We start from the raw sequence: 25,294 nt of genomic DNA, 5'->3' as shown, positions 1-25,294 counted from the left end.
GTGGAAATTAGTGAAAGTGGAGGGTATTATCAACAGCATTATTTCTGAGTTTAACTGTATTTTCCCTAAGTGGGATCTTCTTCCTGGGGATCCCAGGATTGCAAATCCTTGGGAATTTGAAAAAGTACAGGAGTAAGAAATAGAAAATATTAGTCTCAAAGATCTGACTTAGCAGGTCTCACTGATCTGCTTCTAGCATAACTAGCTAAGTCCCAATGATTTTCAGTTGCTCCAGGAATTTAGAAGAAACAATATTTTTAATGAAGAAAAAACAGTCCAGAGGCATCTGATTTAAATCTCTGCAGCTCTGCTATAATCCTGGCAGTGACACAAAGCTGTATACAATTTTGTGGAGTTACATTTATTTAGAATAAACTGGAGGTCTATCCTTAGTATTTAATCCGTGAGATTGTTACTGTCAAAGGCTTACTTGGGAACTGAGCTGAGGTGGCACTGAGGTGTTGTGGACATCTCTGGAGGATATGCTTATATTCTATTTAGAAGCAATTTTGCTACATAAATTTCCACATTTCTTTTTTTTTTTTTTTGGTACTGTTCGCAAACAAAATCTGTTTAACTCTTTTTTTTGTCTCATTGTAAGCTGTATACCATACTCTTGTCACACTTGCACTCTTTTAAATTCAGAATGGCTCAGTTGATTAATGGCTTTTTCAACTTTCTGATGAGCTCAGAAGTGAAGATAACTCTTTAAAATTTTGTACACTTGATTGTGCCTGGGGAAAAAATACACCCAAAGAAATCTGTAAGAGAACAAACATGCTGAAGAAGTAGACTGTTTCCTAAATAGTGCTCTTATCCAAATCTTTCTTCAGGCAAAATGACTTTATTACTCTTCTGTCTCTTTTCCTCATGTTGGGAGTTTTGATTCTGTTCTTGCTGGAAGAATTTTCTTCTTTGGCTTTGGTTTTCTTCTCTCTTTTTTTTGTTTGTTTGTTTTTGTTAGGAGATCTATTGGGCAATATAGTAAAACCAAACAAACAAAATGCACCACCAACAAAAAAATCCACACCCCAAACCCAGAAACTTGTCAGTTTGGACTCTGGGCAGCTGTTTTAAGGCAACTTTGGTGTTAAAAAGGCATTTTTTATTATGAGCTACTAAAAAATGTTCTCCTCTAAAGTACAAGTTTATGAAGCTTGAGGGAATAATAAAAAAAAAATTGTTCCCTAGCTGGATCATATTTATGGGAATGTAGATAGTGCAAAAAAAGTATTCTAAATCAATAGTTATATAGTAGTTTCCACATGAAAGACTGAGGTGTTTTAAATTGCCTGCCTTTAACAACGTGGATGCATTTCTTTAGATGATCTACAGAAACTTCCAAAAGCTTTTAATTATTGTTTTGTTTGTTTATTTCTAAGTTTCCACACAATTTAGTCAGTGGTTTTGGCATTAAAAAGCATTGTGAGAGTTTCTCGTGCAGGATTCTTCATTTGTCCACGGCGACAGAATGTAAAGATTAAGTCAAAAGCCAGGAATGTAATCCTGCATAAGCTTCTGGGATGGAAGAGGCACTATTTAGCCTTGTTTTCTGGCTATATTTTTAACTTCTTGGAACTATTAGGTGGATGGTCAAATGCCCTTTCAAGGAATTGCCACCACTAGATCTGCATTTCTGTATTTGAGAGGTGCTTTTGCACAGTTACTCCTGTGCTTAATCTTTTGTTCTGTCATAGTTTGTCCTTATTTGATGGTCTTGTCAGAGCCCAGTGAAGTTCAATAGGCAGGCTGCAAAATTTAGAAGTCGTCAGTCCTGGAGTAAAGCCAAGCAGGAGCATCATTTATCAAAGAAATGATTGCTGAGCAGGTGGATTCTGTACATTGGGAAGGGGCTAAACTTTTGAGTAGTATGATGGTTGGATGTTTTTATAGAAACTCTTATATTAGACCTGCAGTTGATAAGGTTACAACAGACAGACAGAGTATCTTCCCTTGTATGACTTGTAACTGCATTGCATACCTCCTCCACTGCCCTGGCATCAGCACCTGGCACGTGAAGGTGAGACACCTTCTGATCCCTGCTACACTGGTGTAAAACTGTGTCAGCTCCAGGTGTTTGAAAATTTAAAGCCTTTTCAGTTTCTTGTAGAATTCAAAGCAGCAGGCTGTCTGGACTACTCGCCTTCACAATACAGTTAGTTTATGTTTGGAGATGATTGAAAGTGAGTTTAGGAAACCTGGCACAAGAGTTTTCACAAGAGCTAGCACAGCTTTTCTCAGGGAATGGGCACAATCCCTTCCCCCTGCTCCTGCCAGAGACCAAATGGCCTTTCTATGTCCTGTGCATGTCCCACGTAGAACCCTTGTGTGGCTCTTGAATATAGCTTCCTCATGGCGTTTCCCCTGGGATTTTGGGGTGTTTTGTAATCTGTAGCAGGTTTATTGTGTAGCATCATGGAGAATCTGGGGAAGGGATGGGCAGGTCTTCTGGCTGGCATCAGAGCCACCCTAGAAGTGACAGGTGGGTGCAAGGTTTTAAGCATGGACGTGAAAGTGCTGCTGTGGGGAAGAGCTTCCGTGAGAGGATCTGGGGGGAGGGTCTGGTCCGAAGCCAGGACTGGTTAAATGAAGAGCATTGGGGATCTGCGTGATGTGCTAAAGACAGCCACAGGACTGCGATTCCCTCGGTACTTTAGAGAAGAAAACCTGTAAGGAATTACACAAGCGCAAGGACCCATGAAACCTGATTTTCATAAGACTGGTAAAGACTTCAAAAGTCTGCCTTTCTTCTACTGCTCTGTTGCGTTCTTGTCCCATTCCCTATATCCTTACTACACATCTCCCAGGAAAGCCAGGAAATTGGTCAAGAAGCAGAAGAGGGTGAGGATACCGTCAAGCTGAAGACCTGCTGAACTGCTGGCCTGGTCGTGCACACAGGTCAGTCTGCCAGCCACTGACCGGACTTCCACTCACCTTTGCCTACTGGGAGGATGAACTGGGATTGCCCATGAAGCTTAAAGGAAGTCCATTATCTTTAAGACTCTTAGAAAATAAATTTAAAATTGGCCAGTGGCTAAAAAGTTAAGGATGAGAAATAAAGAAATGTTTAATCACTTTAAAGTATTGTTTGTGGATTATCAGCCTAATAAAAGAGCCTACCTTCCAGGCTGTTTAATCATAGGGGTTTTTTTTTCAGTGTGATATTATGCATACGTTGTAAATCTTATAAGCTTGTGTGGTTCTTTGTTTTCTTTTTGGTAAATGGTAATTGAAAATCAGCAACATAATATATTAATTCTTTAATGAAGCTTTGATTTTTGCCTATGCATTTTTGTTTGAGTATTATCAACTTGTATGAAAACATTATGAGTACTTCATATATGTGATAGCCTCTCTACAAAACTGCTCACATGTAGATAAAATAACATTCATCTGTTTTTTATTTTGTAAGAATTTCTTTCTCGGTTGTGGCTTTGGTGAACACTTGGTGTTTGTGAGGGTTCTCTATGGGTCTTTGAAGAGTTGATGCTATATGAAGTGTAGAATTTGGATTCATGTATCTAAAAACAGATTTTAAATGTTTGGCTTTTAAAAAAGAACATTTCTTTTGTAATTCTGAATACACTATGTACCAGACCACGACTACTTCTTTTTCCTTTTTAATTCCTTTTTTCTTTCTCACAGCCACTTGAGTTATGATTAATTGAATAAACAATTACTGAAGTAGATTATTAGAAACCTTATATAGCTTTTCTTAGTTTCAGCACTTGTCATTTTGCAGTTGCAGTGATCTTTCATAAAAAGATCATGCAATTAATAGTAATATTTTTATTTGCACAAACAACTTTTTACAAATGAATGAAATACAGGAAAGTATTTTCTGTTACTTTAGAGGAAATATAGAACTTTGTGATAACCAGACTTCTGCATTTTTAAAGTATCTTCCTTTGACATTTTTCAGTAAACATTCGAAATAATTTTGAATCCCTGCCATCAGTAGTAGTTGTGCCACTGCTGCTGTCCAGTGAAAAACAGTGGGTTATGGAGAGGAAAACTCATTAGGTAGAAGTAGGTTTGCTAGACAGTAGGCTGATTTCGTGTATAACCTTTTCAGTGCCATGAAACAGAATTTAAGGCATCGATATTAATGTATTAGCATAGCTTAGTGAAAAGGGTGGCATTTAGACTTCTTTTTTGTATTTTGTTTTCTATCTTGGATATTATTGTCTGAATTGACAGATGAAAATACAGTGGACATTTTTTATTCTCGGCAGTATGATGATTACTGGGTGTGTCTCTTGCCAGCATTTTTATCCACCTTACAAAAATAAGCCAGCACAATTTCTCCATAGTTATCCTTTTCCTACAATACCGTGGTGGTTTTGCTCTGTATGTCTGATTACTGAGCTAGACTGTGAAAGAGCTCTACCATATCGGAAAGTGCGCAGTTGCTATGGAGGCTATTGACTTTGGTAGGGGGTTGGTGGTTTGTTGGGGTTTGGGGGGGGGGGGGGGGATGGTGTATGAGTTTAATGCTAAACTTGAGATTGAATACTAAGCTTGTTTGGATCTCAGAAGATTTGAATTTCTTTAATTTTCTAGCCTGTGCTTTGATCTTCTACTCAATTTCCCATTATTCTTTCCCAGACAATAAATTTTCATTCAGAAGTTAAATGCTATTAATTCCACTTAAGCAGGAGACACAAGAGTGCCAAACAATAGTCCCACTCCATTTTTGTAGGAACAGATAATGATCTGCCTTCAAAAGTATACCACCTTCTGTTGGTGTTAGTGTTGCAATTTCTGTTTGATTTGAAGAATGACTTGCTGGTTTCTTCGATGCCTCTTTCAGAGGATGCTGTTCAGAATTGTTCGTGAAGGAGGTGGTACTTCATTACATCTCAGAAGTCAGGAATGCCCTTTGATGGTATCATACACGAGTGCCTCGCTAAGTACTGGCATTTTTACTGCTGGAATGCAGAATCAGCTATGTGTGCTATGGCGGGATTTACTGGCTGAACCTGAACAGAGGCATTTTGTTCCTGTTTTCTCACATCTTTCATGGGTGAAAACTTGTTGGTTAGTGGCAGAAGAAGGGATTTTTAGCCCGCTGCTTGTTATTATAAATCAGTGTTTGTTCTGTGAAGTGCCTATGTACTAAAATAATGGGATCTCTGTGTATTGTTATAGTGAAAAAGCGATTCAGTCTGTAGGAGTTTTAAAACAGGATGCATCACATTCTATCACATTTAGCATTGTGCAAAAATGGGCCTTACATTGACATGACATGGTGCTTTCAGAGGTTGTGAACTGTGGAACAAGGTTAAGTAGCTTAAGGAGATGTGTGTGTTCTTTGTCGATGCTGAATCAAGAGATTTACTTTGAAAAGCAGGTTAAAGATGCAAGAAAGAATCTAACCATAGTAAGTTACTCTTTTTAAAAGAATTTTAAAGGTTGATTTTATTAATCTGTTGCCTTCTACATTTTTAATTCCAATTCCTGAGGGAGAATTGTTCAAAGACTATGACTGTTTTGATGATTGATTATTTTGGCAATGTTTTAAATTTTTTTTTCCTCTGGTAAGTGTGAGGTACAAAGGTATCCTTGTCCTACAAGTCAAGTCAATAATTTTTGGGTGGTTTTTTTTTTTTTTAAATTTTATATTTAGTATTTTTCTTCTCTTTGCAAAAGGTTTCCTGATACGCTTCTGGTCTAGATTTATTTATTTGTTTCAGTGGCAGTGGGAAGAGGCTGGGTGAATTCCACTTGGTGCTTCCTCTGAGATTCGTTTTGATCTTGGCCATAAGACGTATTGTGCAAACCCCAGAGAGGAATCTAGTAACTCGTTGTTGAAATGGAAACCTGCATCAAGGTGGATTTTGCAGGATTTTGTCAGTAGTACTCAACATTTTCTTTAGAGGTGTGAAAACTAGAGTAGAGAGATGGCAGTCTCGGGGACCCAGCAGGGTGTTGGGAGGACAGAAAAACAATCACCATGAGTCTTCAGAGAGGAAAGGCAGAGGGAGATGCTCTTCAGCAGAGACCAGAGCAAGGTGCATGGTACTGCGGTGAGGGAGCAGCTGGCTAAGTAGCAGGTCTGCAGAAACCTCTGTGGGGGTTGCAGCTAATGACAGCGTAAGATGGATTGTCAGTGACGTTACTGAAAGGCAGTTGTTCTACTGAGAGATCAGGAATATAGCCTTAGGAGAGGCACGAAGGATGCTTGGTGAGGGCCCAGATGGTGTATCCTGTTTGGCATGCTGTGTTGGAAAGAGCTGGAGAGAGTGCTGGAAGTCTATAGGTGGACTGGCAAGACCATGCAGAGTGAATCCCCACTGTCAAGTGGGGATTGTTTAGGCCAAAGAGGAGAGGGTCCGTACAGGGCACTGAAAATAGCTGCGGTAAAGAGGTGGCGGGCAATCTGTGCTTGGTTTGGCAGGACTGGGTATAACTGATCAGCTTCCACCGAAATGGTGAAGAGTTCCCAGATGAGATCTTCGAAAAACTTTACCGACAGTAAAAATATTGAAATACTCAAATCTGACCAAGTAACCATGGATGCTTGAAGGCCTTTGAGATTGGGTAAATACACATATCAGAAATGTCATCAGTGTCACTGATGCTGAACTTCGGGGACAGGGACATTGATATGATTGTGTCAGGCAGCATCTCAAGATATGACTCAGTGATTGCAGAGTTTGGTATGCTGTCACATAACTGTGTGGTTTGATTGTTTTTGTAGACATGGGTAAAATCAATCCACTGGACGAGGTTTAAACATGCCCCCTCTTTTTTTTTTTTTCCCCCAACTTGGTATTATAAAGAGGTAGAGAAATTTGCACAAACCTCCATTTTCCTTTTTTCTCACAGCAGTACCCTTGCTGGTTAGTTCCAGCCAAATTTGGAAGAAGAGTAGAGACGTAAAAAATAAATAAAGCCATTCATTTTTAATTAAACTGATGATCAGATAATGGGAAAATGTATTGACTTTCTCCTCTGAGAAGATGACATTTATATATAAATTTGGCAGTTGCCAGTTGACTAGGCAGTTGTGTGTATTGGACAACCATTGCTTGTGTAGCTCTGGACTCATTGTAGATTGTTCTATTTCTTGTCTGATCAGGATTTCTTCAGGTGTTAGAATTAACTTTGTTAAAATAATAACAGAAAGTGGTTTAGAACACAAAGAATAAGGATCTGAGCTTCTTTTGAGTCGTCTGAGCAACAGAATTGTTTTAATTTATGAAGCAGTAATCCCAAGTGTTCATGGGAGGAACATCACAATAGTCATATCATTTTATGACTACCTTTATAGCTCTTGACTCCATCTGTTATTTTTTCCTTTGTACTGCTTAGATTTCATATGTAATCTGTAGCAGGCAAGATAAGAACCATGGATGTGTTTGAAAGAATACCAATGGCTTTGTCAAAACTGTAACCAGTGATTTCCAATTTATAATTTAGATGCTGAGCTGAAATCTTATGACATATACCCAGGAGGCATCTGAAAAGGGGGTCTGTTTACAGTTCATGATTTTAAGTGAGGGCTGTAAACCCAATGTAATGGCTGCTTGTTTACTAGTGTTTTAAACCTGTTAATTTGTATTCTATATTGAATGCTAGCTGTCTCCCATGTTACTTAGAAGTTGTAACACATCTGAGCATCCTCTTTATATGGGTAATCTGTAAGTGGAGTGAAAGGAGTCAGGCTTTCTTGCTTTTTAAGTAGATGTGAAACCCCAGAAGGCCCAGATCAGCTGAGCCTCTCTCTATCAGAATCTGAAGCCTCTACACTCATCTGTACATGCGAAGTATTTTCATCTGACATGGATACTGTGTGGTTGGTAGTCTGACAAGAAGCTTTAATTTATGGTGGAGCATGGATTAGGTTAGGATGCATTTACTTTGTAAGCTGTGGTTATGGCTTGTTTCCTCCCTGTTTCCTTTGAATGCAAGTTCTGTGTTGCAATTTGAAAGGAGAATAGATGTTTGCAAATTAATAATGTCAAAGCCACAACTGAAGCCTAGAGTAATCAGTTCTGCAGGATGATGTTGCTGTTGCTCAATTTTCCTGGGTGTTTTCTCTAAACCCAGCTCTGCTCTCTCTTTTTGCTTCCTGAGTGATTCTACATTAGGGAAAATGTCCAAGATAATTCCTAGAGGAAATGAAGAAATTTGAAGGAGATGGGTTTGGTGCAAAATACTGTCATATCTCAAAGTAATTGAGAATAGCAATATAATTCAGTTCATGTCACAAATAGAACAGTATGCCTGAGAGAACACAAATGGAAATTGCTTATGCAGGAAGGGAGAGTGAACTGCAATATGTTGGGAACTATTTTGCAAATATAATCCACAAATCCATTCTGCTCAGATTCTTGTGCTATGCCTCTCTCTGTAGTATTACAGAGGGCCTCAGTATAAATGAATGGGTAATATAATTAGTTTATCTCAGCATTTCTGCGTGTTGAATTTCAATCCAGATTGTACCTTGGCACATCTTCCTGTGTGGTGTGGTATAAAGTTTATAGAGCTTTAAGAGGGAATGGTATGGTTAAATTTATGAAAGTGTTTCAAATTGAAGTTAAGTTTCTTTTACCATACAAAAGCAAAACAATATGTCAAACCAAAATAAAGTAAATGAGTGCTAAAAATGAGCAATCAGGAATTATTCTGGTTCAAATACAATGTTTTCCATCTTTTTTTAGTTTTGGGTGGTTAGTGACTACACAGAAGTCATTTATACTATCTGTGTTCCAGAAAACAAGTTTTAATCTGGAAGGATTTGCACAGCTGTTCTATTGTCTTTGAAAGGTCACGTGGATTGGGAAAGTCCCTCTCAAATTGAGGAAGGCAAATGTTGCACCCATCTTCAGAAGAAAACATCAGTCATGGAAACTACAGTGTGACTAGACTCACTTCTGTCCCTGGAAAATGTTGGAGCGAGTCCTGTTGGAACACATTTCTGGGCACGTGAGGGAGGAGGCAGTCGTCAGGAGCAGTCAGCATGGATTGACAAAGGGTAGCTCATGCCTGACCCAACTGATTGTTTTCTGTGATAAAATGACCAGGTTTGCAGACAATGAGAGAGCAGTGGATGTTACTTACCTTGACTCTAGCAAGGTTTTGACCCTGTCTCCTACAATATTCTTGTATCCAACTGGGCCATTACAGTCTGGGAGGGAGGGCAACCAGATGGGAAAAAACCTGTTTGGATGGTTGGGCTCAGAGGTTATGGTTAATGGGTCATGTGCTGTCTAGAGGCCAATATCAAGAGGGGTATAAGAGATGTGTGTCCTGGGATGTGCTGCGTTCAACATCTCTCTCAGTGACCCAGAGGAGAGTACAAAAGGCACTCTTAGAAATTTTAGCAAACGACACCATACTGGGGGGACAAGTCGATATGTTGGAGGGCAGGGCTGCTGTTCAGAGGAACTGAACAACAGGGACCTGATGAAATTTTAAAAGGACAAAGACTGAGCCCTGCTCCAGGGGTGGCAGAGCCCCTGGCAATGATACAAGATTGGACAAAAGGAGGCAGAGAGCAGCTCTGCAGAGACCATGAACTACTGTGTGCCAGTGTGGTGCGTTTGACCTTGGCTGGCTGCCAACTGCCCATCCAGTTGCTCTTGCATTCCCCCTCCTCAACAGGACAGGGGAGGAAAATAGGATGAAAAAGCTTGTGGGTTGAGGTAAAGAATAGGAAAATCACTTACAAATTACTGTCACGGGCAAAACAGACTTGACTTGGGGAAAATGAATTTAATTTATTACCAATTTAAAATGGAGTAGGATGGTGAGAAACAAAGACAAAACTAAACCGCTTTTCCCCTACCCTCTTTTTGCTAGGCTCAGCTTCACTCCTTTATTCGTGACTCCTCTACCTTTTCCCTACCCTGTACAGTGCAGGAGGATGGGGAATGGTGGCATCTGTGGTCAGTCCATAACATCTCCTCTCTGCTGCTACTTCCTCCTCACACTGTTCTCCTGGTCCAGCATAGGGTCCCTCCCATGTGATACAGTCCTTCATGAATTGCTCTGTTACATGACATAGGGCAGCCCCTGGTCTCTTCTCACACAGGCCAGCCCTGCAGCCCCCCTGCTAACAAAACCTTGCCATGTAAACCCAATACAGCCAGTCACAGCCACTTCCAGCCAGGTCTAAAACTCATGAAAACAACCTGCTGTGCGCCAAAACCTCAGCCAGTCAGTGGAGCACGTGGCATTGGTGCTTAGGCTTACTTAAGAGAGTGGCTGCTGGAATGGAGGAGAAACGGAGGAGGTATGTGGCTGGAGGTGCACTGTTGGAAGGAGATGACCCACGCTGGACCAACGTCACTCCCAAGGGACTGCAGCTCCCAAGTAACCCAGGCTGGGGCAAGTTGCCCCAAGAGATCACAGGTCTTGGAGGACCCACGTCATGGCAGAGACACCCCTGACAGACTGCAGCCCATGGAGGAACTCAAGCTGGAGCGGAGAAAGTGAGTTAGAAGCAAGCAGCAGTGGAGGAAGACAAGTAGGAAGCAAGGAGCAGCAGAAAGAAACCACACAGCACTGGCTCCAACCTCGTGCATTTCCTGTTGCTTGACCATAGGAATTGGGAGGGACTAAGTGTAACATGAAAACAAGAGAAGTTGAGACCGGGAAGGGGTAGGAAGAGGTGTTGGACTGAAGTTGAGCCTGCAGAAGGGAGAGGAAGAGTGTTTCCCTAAGTGTTTAATTATGTTTTTTTCTCAATACCCAAATCAGTAATCAGAAGTTTGTGTTAATTGGCAATGGGTGAAATGAAGTAAAATTCCCTGAGTAAGCTTGTTTTGCCTGCAACAGTGCCATAGCTGTTGTGTGATGCAACTGCTGAAAATCCAGTTTGTGATATGCCTTTTATTAGTTGCATGCTGTGAAAATGTTGATCAGTTAAACGATGGTCAGTTAAATGTAAGCTATATACAGCTACACTGCATTACTGCAGCATTTTTGCAAAAATCTCCCAAAACTGCATTAATTAAAAAAAAGCCCACAAGGATAGTTCTACTGTGTTAGTAAAGTCCATTATCCAAGTGTCCTGTTTCTAGCCATGAATGCTTGGGAAAAAGTATAAAACCAGAGAGAGCGTGTTGTGATGGTTTCTCAACCTCACAGCATTTCAAGAACTTCCTCATTCAGAAGTACAGAGTTATCTTTCCAAAACAAGAGGAGAGGGAAACTTACATAGAATTACCATGCTACAACAATTTCATGTGTTTTCACCAGTTTCTGATGTCTCAGGTCATATCTTACATAAAATTGGGGTGTTTTAAGAACAGTTAGGGTGGACGGTTTTTTGTTGCTTCCACTAGAGCTCCCATTTGAAAGGTGCTGCAGAACCAACTTGTTATTTCCTGTCTAGATTTTATTTATGCCTGTTTGTCCTTTTGCCAACATTATCCTTCAGTTTAAAAAGGTTGGGGTTTTTTACTTCCAACTTCTCAGAGTTTTATTTTGTTAAGATCAAGTTTGGCTCTTCTAGACTCTTCTTGTAAGGAACTAGAAAGCTTGTCCTAATTATATCCTTGTGCATTGCCTCTGTGCCTGCTTGTTGTTTCTGACTCTGAGATTCCAGCTGAAGTCTGAATGAGGTCTTTTGGTTTGGTTGTGAGTTTGGTTTGCTGCTTGAATTCTGATCTGGAATCCTGGGAACTACAAACAGAAGCAATCCTGGGCTACACAGTCCGAGAGCGCCCTCTGTATTGAATATATGTACCTATTTCCCTTTGGCTAATACGTGAGGGAGTGTATTTACTGCCCTCTTGGCCCATGAAGGTATGTTTACAGCATTTAAAAATGATGCCTAGTTCTCAAGCAGTAAATCTTAAGATGCATTAGTCTAGAGGGCATTAGAAGTATTTTAAAATATGCAAAAAACAAGCAGTCTAAATGATGAAATCAATGCAATTAGATATTTCATTCCTCTGAATTGTATCTGTACCTTGATTATCCTGGCCTTATAGGTCCTTACAGGTTTTCACATTTCATTAATTTTTTTTCAAATTCTATACTCCTCTTTGTGTCTAGTAACATTTATCTGAAATTTAAACTTTGAACTTTGGGGGTTTTTGTTCAATGCTGAACTTGTACATAAAATATACAACAGAATGGCAGAACAACACTTGCATTCAGAAGAACAGTCCTCAATGTATTTCTGAAGTTAGAGCCTAGGAGAAGAAAGCAAGAAACTTTGACAGCGTTTTTCACAATGCTGTATTTAAGCTGCTTCACATTAAAAGTATTTCAGACTAAACTCTGGTATTAAAGTACCTTTTCAGTCATCCCAGGACACATCTGAAAAGTATGTTGTGGGGGCATACTTAAAATAATCTGAAGAAAAATTAGTATTTGTTTTTGCTAATGTGTTTGTATTTGCCTTGTGTAGAGCTAGACACTCTGCATCGTAAGGTTCATGCCTTGTTGGACTCTTGAATCAAAGGGAGGACTACAAGAACAGACCCTTAGGTGCATACATGGAGATTTGCTTCTTTGTAGCATGGGCTGTGAGGTCCACTTGCATGACTGATGTCATTGGGGGTGGAGTTTGCAGATTGAGTTTATTTTGTCACTCAGCTGCATTTGAGAAATGTGAAGTGGATAGCCTTGACCTTGTGAGCTTTTCCATACAGCATGGTTGTCTATACACTGGACTCATTCAGCCTGCTAGTGTGCTTGCAACTTTTGATCCTAGATAGTTAAAATATAAGTTGTTTTCTGTATCTCCATGCACATTCAGCTCTGCGGCTGTCTGCTGAGAAAGCAAACATGTGGATGACAACCTGTTGTTTGTACCTTGAATAGTCGTATGCCATCACTGGGGACAGTGCACAAGTTTGCCTTGTGAAATAGTCTGTGTTTCAGGAAGCCAACTGGTATGCTGCCCACTATGGTTCCACCAAAGTCCGGTCACTTGGGATTACATAGTTAGCTGGAAGCTGGGACTGTTATCTGTAATTACCATTTGGAAGGAAAGATCTGATCCTTTTTTCCAGGAACAAAGTCTCTTAAGCTTGCCTCCCGCACTGTCCATAGAATTAGAAAATAAATTGCTTAAAGCAGGTGACGTTAATCCCTGATAAAATTCAACAAAGTTGAATTGGGCCATTATTTGAGGCCAGTGGCTGTGAGATTATAGGTTTTTAAATCCTATGTCTTGAAAACTCTGTAGTCTTTTTCGATGGGTTGTACGGTGATATTGTTAATGCAAAACTTATGTTTGGAAGGTTTTTCAGCTTTTTCTCTTTGTCACACCACTCTGCTGAGTTGAGTGGGCTTAATAAAATGCCATTATTGAATTCTACCAGAAGCAGGATTTGCCATTTTCATGTCATTTTTTCAAGCAGTTTTTTTAAAGGAAAAAGAACGGGGATTTTAAATATTTTATAGCAGGTGACAAAGCCTCCAGCCACTCCTAGAGCTCTCATTGAAGCCACTGGCAGTTTTCCTTGCAAAGTAGTTTCAAGATTAGATAGGCAGCATACGTGGATTAAGGGGATCAGTCTGTGTCTTGGCCTGTGAGCCTTCTGAGGATAATCTGGATCTGCCCTGCAGTGGGAGTGGAACTGCCTTGCTGTGAAACTGCTGAATTGCTCTCTGCCGTTAGAAGTGCTTCCCATAGTACATAGACATGTTTACAAGGAATCTGACCTCTTCCTGGTGCCCATTCACTTCAGCAAAGCTACAGCAAATAGGACTGACTGCCCAAGCAGTTCTAAACCATATAAACTCAGAAAGTCTATACTTTTGCTGACAAATTTAGCCTCAATTTAAAACAAAAAGCTATACCACTTCACCTTGCCACCAGCTATTTAATACTTAGAGGACCTTATGATCTTGCATCATGAAGAGTAACTCAGCTCACTCCATTTGTGACACCTCTTCACAGTCTTATAAGCATACCTGATTTGAAGTGCTACCCAGTTTGATTGAAATAAAGTGAAATAATCCTATTCCTAACCTCCTGCATTTCTGTCAGGGTGCACAGAGAATTTGGTGATAAATTTTAGTTAAATTCACAGTCCCTATTTATAGATATTTAAATCTCAGTCAGCTGCAGTATGCCTGATTTAACTTGCAGTGAAAAATTCACATCACATATAATTAATGTGCTTGAGATATGTTTGATTTAATTACTGTTGTTGCATGCACTTATGTACCAAGTACACATTTCTCATAAATTCTCCCAGATGATTATCTGCAGGAGATTTGTTTCAGGATGTCATCGTTTCTGTATTTATAAAATGAGTGTTTAAGTAGACTGGCCTTCTTTTAAGCTTTATTTTTGTCCCTGCTACAAAAATAAAATAGATGAAGGAAAAAGCGTGTAACTGTTCCCTATGCTTATAGAAATTGTATTTCAAAAGAATTGTTTCTCTTCCTCTTCCTGACTGTATTTCATGTTGCCAGTGCTGTGTCATTTTAGGACTCCTTGCTGATGCAAATTGTCCTTTCCACTTTCAGAATTCACTACAAATAAGCACTGATTAATTTTCACTGCAGTCTAGTAGCATGATAAATTTTTGTGTCATGCTATTTGCTTGTTATAGATAGGGAAACTAAAGGAGAGATTTTATGTGACTTGCCCACTGTCAGGAAGGGATTAGATAGAAATCAGTATGTTCTTGGAGCATCCCTTTCTGTCTCAGTACAAAAATAATTAAAATATTACAAACTTGGAGCAGTGGCACAAAGTTTATCATAGAAATTCCTTAAGCATTGCAGCTACCTATTTCTTTGTTACTCTTAATGGAGAAAATTGGACTCTTACAATGTTTCTTCAAAAACACTTTTCTAGTGGTGATTGGTAGAAATACTCCATATTTGTTAATACTGTTTTTATTTAATAATTTTTTAACCTATAATAATATAAATCAAACTGATTTTGATTTAGCTTGGTAGGAATACAGTGCACTGCTGGCATATCGGGTTTATAGAGCAGGTACAGTCTTGTCTGTATCTGCTTTAATACTACACTCTTAGAGGAAAATTGATCATGCCGGTTCCGGCAGCCTGAGGGAGGTGAGGCTGCTGCTCCGTGGCTCCGTGTCCATCCAGTAGCAAGGCTGAGCCTGTGTTCCCAGTGGACACATGCACACAGCACACGTGAACACCACACGTATACATATACACACAGCCTGATCAGATGGACACACAGAGCACTCACACAAGCACAGACAGCACCAGGGGCCTCATCCTGCTCCTCTCTCTTGCAGGGAAGGACTCCATATATATACATGTGGAAAATGTGGATCCTGTCAGCAGCTGGAGTCACTCAGTCTGCCCTGTAGCTGCCCCTAGGTCCTAGTTGCTGGCATCAGGGTGTATGAGCCCTGGAGGCCGCAGCCCTGCTCCAGTTGCTGGTACTGACCATGTGTGGTGGGTTGACCCTGGCTGGATGCCAGGTGCCCACCAAAGCTGTTCTATCACTCCCCCTCCTCAGCTGGACAGGGGAGAGAAAATATAACAAAGAGCTTGTGGGTCGAGATAAGGACGGGAGAGATCACTCACCAATTACTGTCACGGGCAAAACAGACTCAGCTTGGGGAAAATTAACTTAATTTATTGCCAGTCAAGCAGAGTAGGGTAATGAGAAATAAAACCAAATCTCAGAACACCTTCCCTCCACCCCTCCCTTCTTCCCGGGCACAAATTCACTCCTGGATTCTCTACCAACTCCCCCCAGTGGCACAGGGGGACGGGGAATGGGGTTTACGGTCAGTTCATCACACATTATTTTCTGCTGCTTCATCCTCCTCAGGGGGAGGACTCATCACACTCTTTCCCTGCTCCAGCGTGGGGTCCCTCCCACGGGAGATAGTCCTCCACGAACTTCTCCAACATGGGTCCTTCCTACGGGCTGCAGTTCTTCACGAACTGCTCCAGCATGGGTCCTTTCCATGGCGTGCAGTCCTTCAGGAGCACACTGCTCCAGCGTGGGTCCCCCATGGGGTCACAAGTCCTGCCAGAAAACCTGCTCCGTGGGGTCCTCTCTCTACAGATCCGCAGGTCCTGCCAGGAGCCTGCTCCAGCGTGGGGTTCCCGTGGGGTCACAGCCTCCTTTGGGAACCCACCTGCTCTGGCGTGGGGTCCTCCCTGGGCTGCAGGTGGATATCTCCTCCACCGTGGACCTCCATGGGCTGCAGGGGGACAGCCTGCCTCACCATGGTCTTCACCACAGGCTGCAGGGGAATCTCTGCTCTGGCGCCTGGAGCATCTCCTCCCCCTCCTTCTTCACTGACCTTGGTGTCTGCAGGGTTGTTTCACTCACATATTCTCACTCCACTCTCCGGCTGCCGTTTTCTGTCTGTGCCAACTTTTTTTTCCCTTCTTAAAAATGTTATCCCAGAGGCACTACCACTATCGCTGATGGGCTCGGCCTTGGCCGGCGGCGGGTCTGTCTCAGAGCCGCCTGGTGTTGGCTCTCTCAAACACAGGGGAAGCTTCCAGCAGCTTCTTACAGAAGCCACCCCTGTAACCCCCCCCCCCCCCGCTACCAAAACCTTGCCACACAAAGCCAATACACCATGTCACTTGCACGCCTGTACACACAAACACACAGAGAGTTGACTAAGACTCCCTTGGTCCCGTAGCTCATCCCACTGTGCTCTTGCCCTTGGAGATGCACAGGATCTCTCTCACCCAGGGCTGGCTGTTAGAGGCCCCTCTGCCCCAGCTCCCAGGCCCCTTCTCCTGCTCATCAGCTTGTCTGGCTTCATCTTTGCTCGCGATCACACACTCACTTCCACATGCTGCAGTGCTGGCGCCACGGACTCACGGGGCCCTCCAGCTGGTGGTCTGGCTCTAGTTGCTGCACCCAGACCCCCAGACACACATGAACATCAAGTAGACAGTCCCTCACACAGGAATGAGTTAGAAAGGCATTTGACAAGTAAATAGGGCAGACTGTGCTGGTCAGGCACAGGGCACGGCCAGACAAGCATACCCGGCCGCCCACTATTCACATGCAGCCAGCCCTTTTTATCCCCTTACTCCTCTATCTTCCCACACTCATTCCTCATCAAATCACCTAAATCCATCCCTTTTCCTGTCTTTGGTTCTTCCCCTAAACTTCCTGTAATGAGTCCTGTGCAATCCCCAAATGCTCTTCCCCTTCATTCCATCATGTGTCTCACATCCCCGGATGGCAGCCTCACTTAGTCCAAGAGGTGATCCAGAGGGCTGCTCCTGATGGATTAATGATGATCTTGGTGGGTTTCACAGCTGGACATGGGGGCTGAGGCTGTCCTGGGTCAGGTTTGGCAGGGGCCCAGACAGGATGATCCTTCCTTAGGAGTTTGTAGTTTGGGTTCCTGTCTGCAATTGTGTGCCCGTGTGCTCCTCTGGGCTTGTGGAGATGGGCCTCTGATGGGCTGATGGCTCCTGGGGGTAGCTGGGGCAGGGTATTATTTGAGCTTCACCCCTGCCGTTGTCTCTCTGTGCTGCTTTGTGGGGGAGATTTTATCACATAACCTCACTGATACATCCTGTAAGAAAGTCAGAAATAATTGCTATGTAGATACATTTCTGTTACTGCTACGGCTTGACACTCCCCCTGTTAGAATGGAGACTTGAGCGCTCCTTAGCTGATATGAGCTGTTAAGATGTTTATTGATTAATGAACACTCTAAGAGGAAATACGTAGAGCAGCAATAGTCTATGCAAAATAATCTATACTCTATGCAATCAAATATACCAATTTACAATTTTATAATGATACAGAATGCAGAGTCTAAGGAATCACGTATGTGATTACTACTAAAGTACAGTTTTCTAACTACTGAGGTGTAAATCTATTTCCTGCCTCCACCCCCCACCTGCCCCCAAATCTTAAGAAGATACACCTGATGGAGAGTCCAGCATGTCATCCAAGGGGATTTCCTCCAGCCTCCTCATGGACTTGAATCGGCATGTCAGCATTACTACTATCTGTAGATGTCCACACACCTACCATTGGAAGACGTACCTTCCTTTTCCTCCATTCAGTTTGGCATTTTATTCTCTATTTGGTGTTTTATTCTCCATTTTTTTCTGAGTTTGGGCCCAGCTCTTCATTAGCCTTGCACCTCCATGTCTCTGCCAAAGCTGTTCCCAAGTAAACTGCCCTCTTGTTACTTTTTTGACATTGGTCCCAGTTTTGCTACATCCATACCCAGATTTCATATTTCATAGTTATACAGGCAATGTAAGCCTTATGTAGTGTCGTCGACCGGATTGCCTCAGTGTGAGTGGCTTGGCAGCCCAAAATTCACCTATTATTACCAACTTAGAGTGTTTGGATTTGGTTAACATTTTTCAATTACTAGGTCTTACTATTCTGTTTTAGCCCTAGATCTCTACCTAGATCAAATTCATCATGATCAGGTTCTTACTGTATGTGCTGGAGCACATGCGAGAGTAGCAGGGTAACTTGGTTTTCACACTTCTGCTGTGGGCTGTCATGGTTCCTTACTAGGGCCTTCGCTATTGTGAGGCCTTGTGCTCCAGTTCGACTTCTTACTCAAAATTTCCTTTACACAGTATCCATTTCTTACTGAAGCCTTTCTGTTTAATTTACTTGGAAATAAATGAGTACCTTGGTGAAAGACACAGAGCTGAATCTCTTGATTTTCTCACCTTAAAGAAGCCTATAAATGTTTTAATAAGCAAGAAAAGCTTACTGCTGTGAAATCTGCATATCACTGAGTGGAAGTATAGGGCCAGGAGGTTTTCCAGACATGAATCTTAATTCATTTCTCTGTATGTAGGTAGGATGAATCACTTAAATCATCCTTCATTGGATATTTTTCTAATCTCTTCTTAGGTCTCCAGATAAGGAGACAAGAGTTTCCACAGCCTCCAAAAGTAATCAGTTTTAAAACTTCATTATCCTTTAAAGTTACAACTGTATGTTTGTTTTGTTTGTTTGCTTTTTTTGGTTTGGGGGTTGTTTTTGTTGTAGTTTCTTTGTTCCCTAAAATCTGATCTCAGTAATTTTAGTTGCCTTTTTAGGCTGGCTGTTTTTTTTTTCCCAGGGGACTAAACAAACTAATTTCCTTCAGTCTTTTCTCAGAGGCTTTGTATTCTAAGCATCTTGTAATTATTTGTTCTTCTCTGGTGCCTCTCCCACGTCCATTGTCGTCTTCCTGTCACACTCAGAATCCTGCTGTTCTTACAATGCTAAACTTCATTGTTTTGTGATTGCGACACAATTATCTATCACATCTCAATTTTCAACACTAATTCCTCCATATTTAGTCAGAATAAAATGCCCTTTCCTGGTAACCTTCTCAACTTTCTTAAGCAACAAAGATCCTTGCATACTTCTAGTAACTGTGTTGCATCTCTTTCTCACCCACTGCCTGAGTTAATCCTTGTATTTTACCATCATAGGCTGTCTTGGGTAGTTGAGATATCTAGCTAAGAAAAAATGTCTGTATTTGCTTCAAAATTTGAGAATCTGTTTCACCTATAATATTGCTTTTGTTGTTTTCTACCCTGCCTTTCATCTTAACTTCAGTCCACTCTTATCTTTTCTTAAATTTCAGAATAAATGCACTACTCCTGAAGTACAACAGAGAACCTTGTTACTCTTCTCTACTTGCCATGGTTGTCCTTCATGAACAAGCTGTCACCTTCTGTGTTACTATTCCAGTTGGTTTTAGTTGTCCCACAGAGTTTAATGGTGCCAGGTAGGACATACTGCAGAACTTCTCAGATGGTTTGGTATTTTGGGCATTTGTGTGGACATCATTGGTGTTTAGGGAACTGTCTTTTGACATTCTCTCTTTGTTTTTTCCACAATCCTATTGCAATTTCCAACTGCTTCCTAGAGTCTAGTTCTAAGACAAAGTTACTGTTGTCTTAATCTGTAAGGGCTTTTCCCATTAGTTCCCTCAAAAACTAGTATAATGCCTTTTTGCTGTTGCTGAGCTAGTATTCTGAACAGCTCTTCTACCTCTGCAGTTCTGGGCCATCCTTCATTTGCCAAACAGGCGCTCTCAGTCCAGAAAATTAAAATGCTTCTGTTGATGCTGTTTGTGCAGCCATGTGTTCACTTCCAATTATGCACCTGCCCCTACTTGGGTCTTTACACCTGACTAGGGGATTGAAGAGGGAGCCACCTGTGTCTTCTGACTACTTCAGCAGTCTCCTAGAAACTAAATATTTCTGATCTGTTATAGCCATATCTGGCAATGTCATTAGTACCAGGTGACTAGGTAGCATAGGGCAGGAGGGTCCGCAAAGGCGACAGTAGAAAGGTAATTAAACTCCTTGAAGCTAATAGTCTTTTAATATTATGGAACAGAATGCTACAGGTTTGTTTGGAAGCCTGTACTCTCTTAAAGTCATGCAGTATTTAAGCTTCCTAAATCGCTTTTGAAAATGAGCCTTAGGCAGTGGCATTCACATGGGTGCTTCTGAATATGTCTGTGGTCGCCATCCGTATTTCAGAGCGTGAGTGCAGAGGAAATTCTGTTACCTTAATGTCCTCAGTCTGTGCTCTGCAGATTATTTGGGTGGTCGCTGTGGTTTCTTTTTTTGTCCACCTGCTTGAATTGCAGAGACCTGAGACACTTTTCTGCTATGAGGTATTTGCAGACTGAATAACATGCAGGGGTCTGTCAATCTATTTGGTGCAAGAGTTACTAGCATGTTACTCTGAGATGTCCTAGAAACCATATTTTACTAACTGAAGCTTTCTGGAAGTGCCTTGGTTGGTTGGTTGGTTTTGTTGTTTGTTTTTCCTCTTGCTGAAATAATGTGTAGTCACAGAATAATTACCTCTTGTTGTTTAAAGAAATGCAGAAACATAGAACTGCTTAGGAATGGATTTGAAGGAGAAGCTGATTTCCACTTGCAAACTGGGTAACATTTATTTCTGAAAATTTAGTATACTGACTTAACTTCAGTGCACCAGATACCACATACTGGAATAAGGACAAGTATGTGGGTTTTAGTCAAGCAGATTGTTAGTTTGGTCCAGTTGCATGAATATATCAATGATTTGCAAGTTGCACCAGTGATTCTTTACACTGTTAATGAAAAGACACTAAAAATGTAACAACTTATATGAAAATAATTCTTAATAAGCATGTTGGCATTTACAAACTGCAAATTGGTCTGTAAAAGGAATTATTGTTACAACAACAGTCAGATATAATACATTATTTAGTTTAATTGAGATGCTGTTGAATAGTTCATCAGATTTGGACATCAGCTTGGCATTTTGTATAACCTGACGTTCCTTACAAGAAAAGCTGAACTAAAGTTAGGATTTTGGACTTCTGTGGAATTCTATGCCTAGCTCCAGAGGATGTCAAGAAACTTTAGTCAGTAGTCAGCACGTTAACTTTAGCTTGAGTGTAAACTCTTAGTTTTATCAGTATTAACTTCCTGGGACAAAAATAACATCTTTGGTATTCTCAGTAATGCAGTCTATTTTTAAAAAATCCTATCAGTAAGGAATTGGTAAGTGTCTAAATTGCTGATTATGTCTGTTTTTAGCACAGTATATGATGCCTACAGTTTAGCAGTTTACTTAACTGATGTAAAGCATTGCAATTTTCATAGAAGGAAAGGATAAATCTGGGCTTAAAATTATTTAATTTTGAATTCTGAAAGTTCTTTCTGACCTTTTGACTTCTTTTTGTCATTGTGTTAAGGTAATATCATATGTTGCCATCTGGGCAGCTGAAGGTCACTAGTACAATAGAGCAGCCCCAAAAGATTTTGAGAGTACTAAAGATCATGGTATTTGTGTTTTGCGGCATAAAAAAATCTGGAGAAACTTTCTATTAGAAAAAACGCAAGGGAATTCTGCATGGAAATACTCCCACCTATGATAAAATGGCCTGGAAGACAGAATGGTCATGAAACTTGCAAGAACCACAGGAGTTCGTGGCTGCTCATCTCTGCTGCTTTTGAATATATTATAGTAAGAAGGCACAACAGCTTTACCCTTTCATAGTCCTACATTGGGTAGAAAGGTGTCACACTTTGAGTCTTGTGACAGAAACTGTCTTCAGAGCTGAAAGTATACAGAAGTATAAGCAAACCGTATTCCATTTATAAGACAAGACTTAGCCCTCAGAAAAACAGAGTATAGATAAGGATTTTGAAGATTTAAATCACTGATGTGTCTGTTGTATAATAAGATAGGTGAGGTGATTTCAGAGGGTTTTTTAAAAATTCATCCTTACAGTGGAGTCTGTAAAATGGGCTCTTCAGTGCCAAGCTAGCTGGACGATTGAAAAAAATCAACAACACACCTCTCAAATCTCAATTCTGTTGATATTTTTGTATCATTTTTACAAATACCACCTGTGTTTCGTTGTACTGAAAGAACATCTAAGGGGAAAAAAGATCTTTTTAATATTTTCCCTACCCTACCACCTTCCTATAATTTTAAGTCATTTACCTGTTAGCAGTCTCTAATCTAGATATATGTTTTCTTCTGCATTGAACAGGGTTGTGAAGGCTTGAGAACACTGCAGAGAAGAGCCTGGTTACCTACTCATGTGAAGTTGGTTCTCCCCATATCTGTATTGAATTAAAGAGGGTTGAATGCATGTTAATACTTTTTTCTTAATAATTTTTTTCTTTCAGTGAGCATGTGGTGGGTTGACCTTGGCTGGCTACCAACCCCCCTGCCCCAAACTCACTCTCACTCCCCCTCCTCAACAGGACAGTGGGGAGAAAATAAGATGGAGAAGCTTGTAAGTTGAGATAAAGAGATCAGTTGCCAATTGCTGTCATGGGCAAAACAGACTTGACTTGGGGAAAATTAATTTATTGCCAGTTGAAATAGAGTTGCATGGTGAGAAACAAAGGCAAAAACTAAAAACACTTTCCCTGCCCTCCGCTGTCGCTTCTTCCCAGGCTCAGCTTCACTCCTTCATTTCTGACTCTTCTGCTGCCCCCCGTGAGTGGCACAGGGGCATGTGGAATGGGGGTCGTGGTCAGTCCATAATGGCTCCTCTGCCGCTCCTTCCTCCTCACGCTGTTCCCCTGCTCCAGTGTGGGCTCCCTCCCACGGGCTGCAGTCCTTCATGAACTGCTCCAGCGTGGGTCCTTCCCACAGAGTATAGTCCTTCAGGAACGGACTGCTCCAACGTTGGTCTCCCACAGGCCGCAGCTCCTGCCAGCAAATCTGCTCCTGCGTGGGCTCCTCTCCACGGGCCGCAGGGGAATCTCTGCTCCGGCGCCTGGAGCACCCCCTCCCCTCCTTCTCCACTGACCTAGGCGCCTGCAGGGCTGTCTCTCACGCATTTTTCCTGGCTCCTCTCTGCCCGGCTGGCATTTTTTTCCCTTTCCTACACCGGCTTTCCCGGAGGCGCCGCCCCCTCTCCACCTGCCGTGTGTGGGCTGGTTGGAGCCGGCTGGAACCGGCTGTGTCCGGCACGGGGCAGCCCCGGCCTCCCCTCACAGGGGCCGCCCCTGCAGGCCCCGCTGCCAGCCAGGGCCTGGGCACTGCACCTGGAACAGAGCAACTGCAGTGGTTACCTCAGGGGGGGGAAAGTGAGGTGGTTTCTTCTTCCTAAGTTATGAGTCAGATTTGGCAAGTGTTTGTACTGGGAAGCTTAGAGCCTAGAAGCAGTTATGGCAGCACGTAGCTGAAGAGTTGTGGGTAGCCTCGGGTTCGCTTAGGGGACGCGGGGTGGGTGGTTTTGGGGTTTGCCAGGAAGAGAGCAGTGCAGCTGCCTGCGACGCCGGGCAGGGGCTTTTTGTGCGGTGACAGGAGAGATGCAGGCCTTGGGACAGCAAGGGTAGAAAGTGTGATTTATTGAAAAAAATACAACAAAAACCTCACCTTGGTAGGAAATCTGGGGAAGCTAATGTGCTTGCAGATGGTCCTTTGATGCCATCATCAGAATGCCTAGGTTTGTGGTTGGCAATGCCCCTATGCCAGCTGGTGCTGCAGGTGTCAGTCCGGACATGGACTTCTTCTGTCCCCACTGCCTGGCTAAGCTGTTGCAGAAGGGAGCCATCTTTCCCCATATGTGTACACGTATAGGAATAATTACCAGGCATATGACCAAAATAATTATTTGGGGGTGGGGGGGGAGGAACAGAAGTAGTTTGTTTCCACATCTCTTTAATACTGTTATTTTGACGAGTTCAGATTCCTCTGGGCAAAACAGGCAGCAAAGCGTTAGAGCCACAGCTGCATTTTCTAAAATGCAGGAATGGGTCTGAGGTGAGGAAAACCTGGGTGGTGATGCTACAGAGCCTGAGACTGGGAAAGTTGACCCTTCTGACACCTACAGAGAATGTGTGGGGATGGGTTTTAGCTGCATTTGCCATGGCTGAGAGCCAAGGCAGGCATCGGATTGTCACTGCTCGGCAGCCTTCGGCTGCTGTGTTTTGTAGTCACACTAATGCTGTTGTTCCCTGTGTGGTCCCAACCAACACCCTCTTGCTTATTTTCCTTTAATGTTTTCCAGTGGTTTAGTTCTTTGCAGTAGGTATGGGTTATCAATCTTGAGCTTGTTGACTCTGCGGTTGACTCTGCTTTGTTGTGCCTTGAGTTTGACTGGTGGGTTTGCTGATTTTTTGTCATTTTTTGTAATATTCAGATTTCCTGGATGAGCCCTTTAAAATGATTGTTTGCATGCTGACACTCCTATAAGCTGAAAAATAAATCTGTATTTCAACTTCTCAACATGTTTGGTTACCTGAATTATGATTGTTATTGTTGTTCCCAAACCAGGTGGAATTAAATGTCATAGTAGAAAGAATTAATTAGGTTTTTTTGGAACCTTTAGGAGGGAAAGGGATTTTCTGTGTTCTTTTTTATAATGTAGCAGTTTTTCTATCACTACAGTGATTTTTGTCTGTTAGGCTAGGTTTATCTATTTTGTATATTCTCTCAACTTTGCTACAGCACGTAATTGCGTAAGATGTGTCTTGCTTTGCAGTGCAACACGATGCTCATGTTCGTTCTGATGTGCTTGGAATCGTATGCAGAATTGGGAATCTTGCTTTGCTGCTATTATTTAGGTCCATTTCTATACTTGATAAAAGATTTGAGGTCATAGTTTATCTGCACAGTTTTCTATTGCTGACTTTTTTCTAGCTTTCAGTGTTTCCATTTATGGTTACACACTGTCTCCTTGAGAAAATAACCAGCCTAATATGTGCTAATTTGTGTTTTCGATGACTTTGCGCACCAGTGTAACTGATGCAGAATGTTTGCTGCTTGCTTCCAGACTGTCTGATTTAAATACTTGGTATTTGTATTATATACTCTGGCATTATACCCGGGGGTGCAAAAACCTATTGCCAGACTCTCCAGTCCAGTTTGAGCTATGCGAGGAAAAGCTATTTTTAC

General features: G+C 41.8%; 1 protein-coding gene across 3 annotated transcripts in view; it reads left to right on the top strand.

Moving 5' to 3' along the window:
- The window catches only part of APBA1 (amyloid beta precursor protein binding family A member 1), a 108,792-nt gene that overhangs the window by 22,248 nt on the left and 61,250 nt on the right, over window positions 1–25,294 (top strand). The window contains exon 2 of one of the 3 annotated variants that reach the window (XM_052777843.1): window positions 22,570–22,679. The exons of the other annotated variants lie outside the window; for them this stretch is intronic. The gene's annotated coding sequence lies outside the window, so the exon portion shown is untranslated. The remainder of the gene's footprint in view (window positions 1–22,569; window positions 22,680–25,294) is intronic. 3 annotated transcript variants of the gene reach the window in all.

The sequence above is a fragment of the Harpia harpyja genome, chromosome Z (assembly GCF_026419915.1).
Source record: "Harpia harpyja isolate bHarHar1 chromosome Z, bHarHar1 primary haplotype, whole genome shotgun sequence".
Classification (NCBI taxonomy): Eukaryota; Metazoa; Chordata; class Aves; order Accipitriformes; family Accipitridae; genus Harpia; species Harpia harpyja.
The sequence above is the reverse complement of the archived record's forward strand: the minus strand, read 5'-3'. Positions and strand labels throughout refer to the sequence as shown.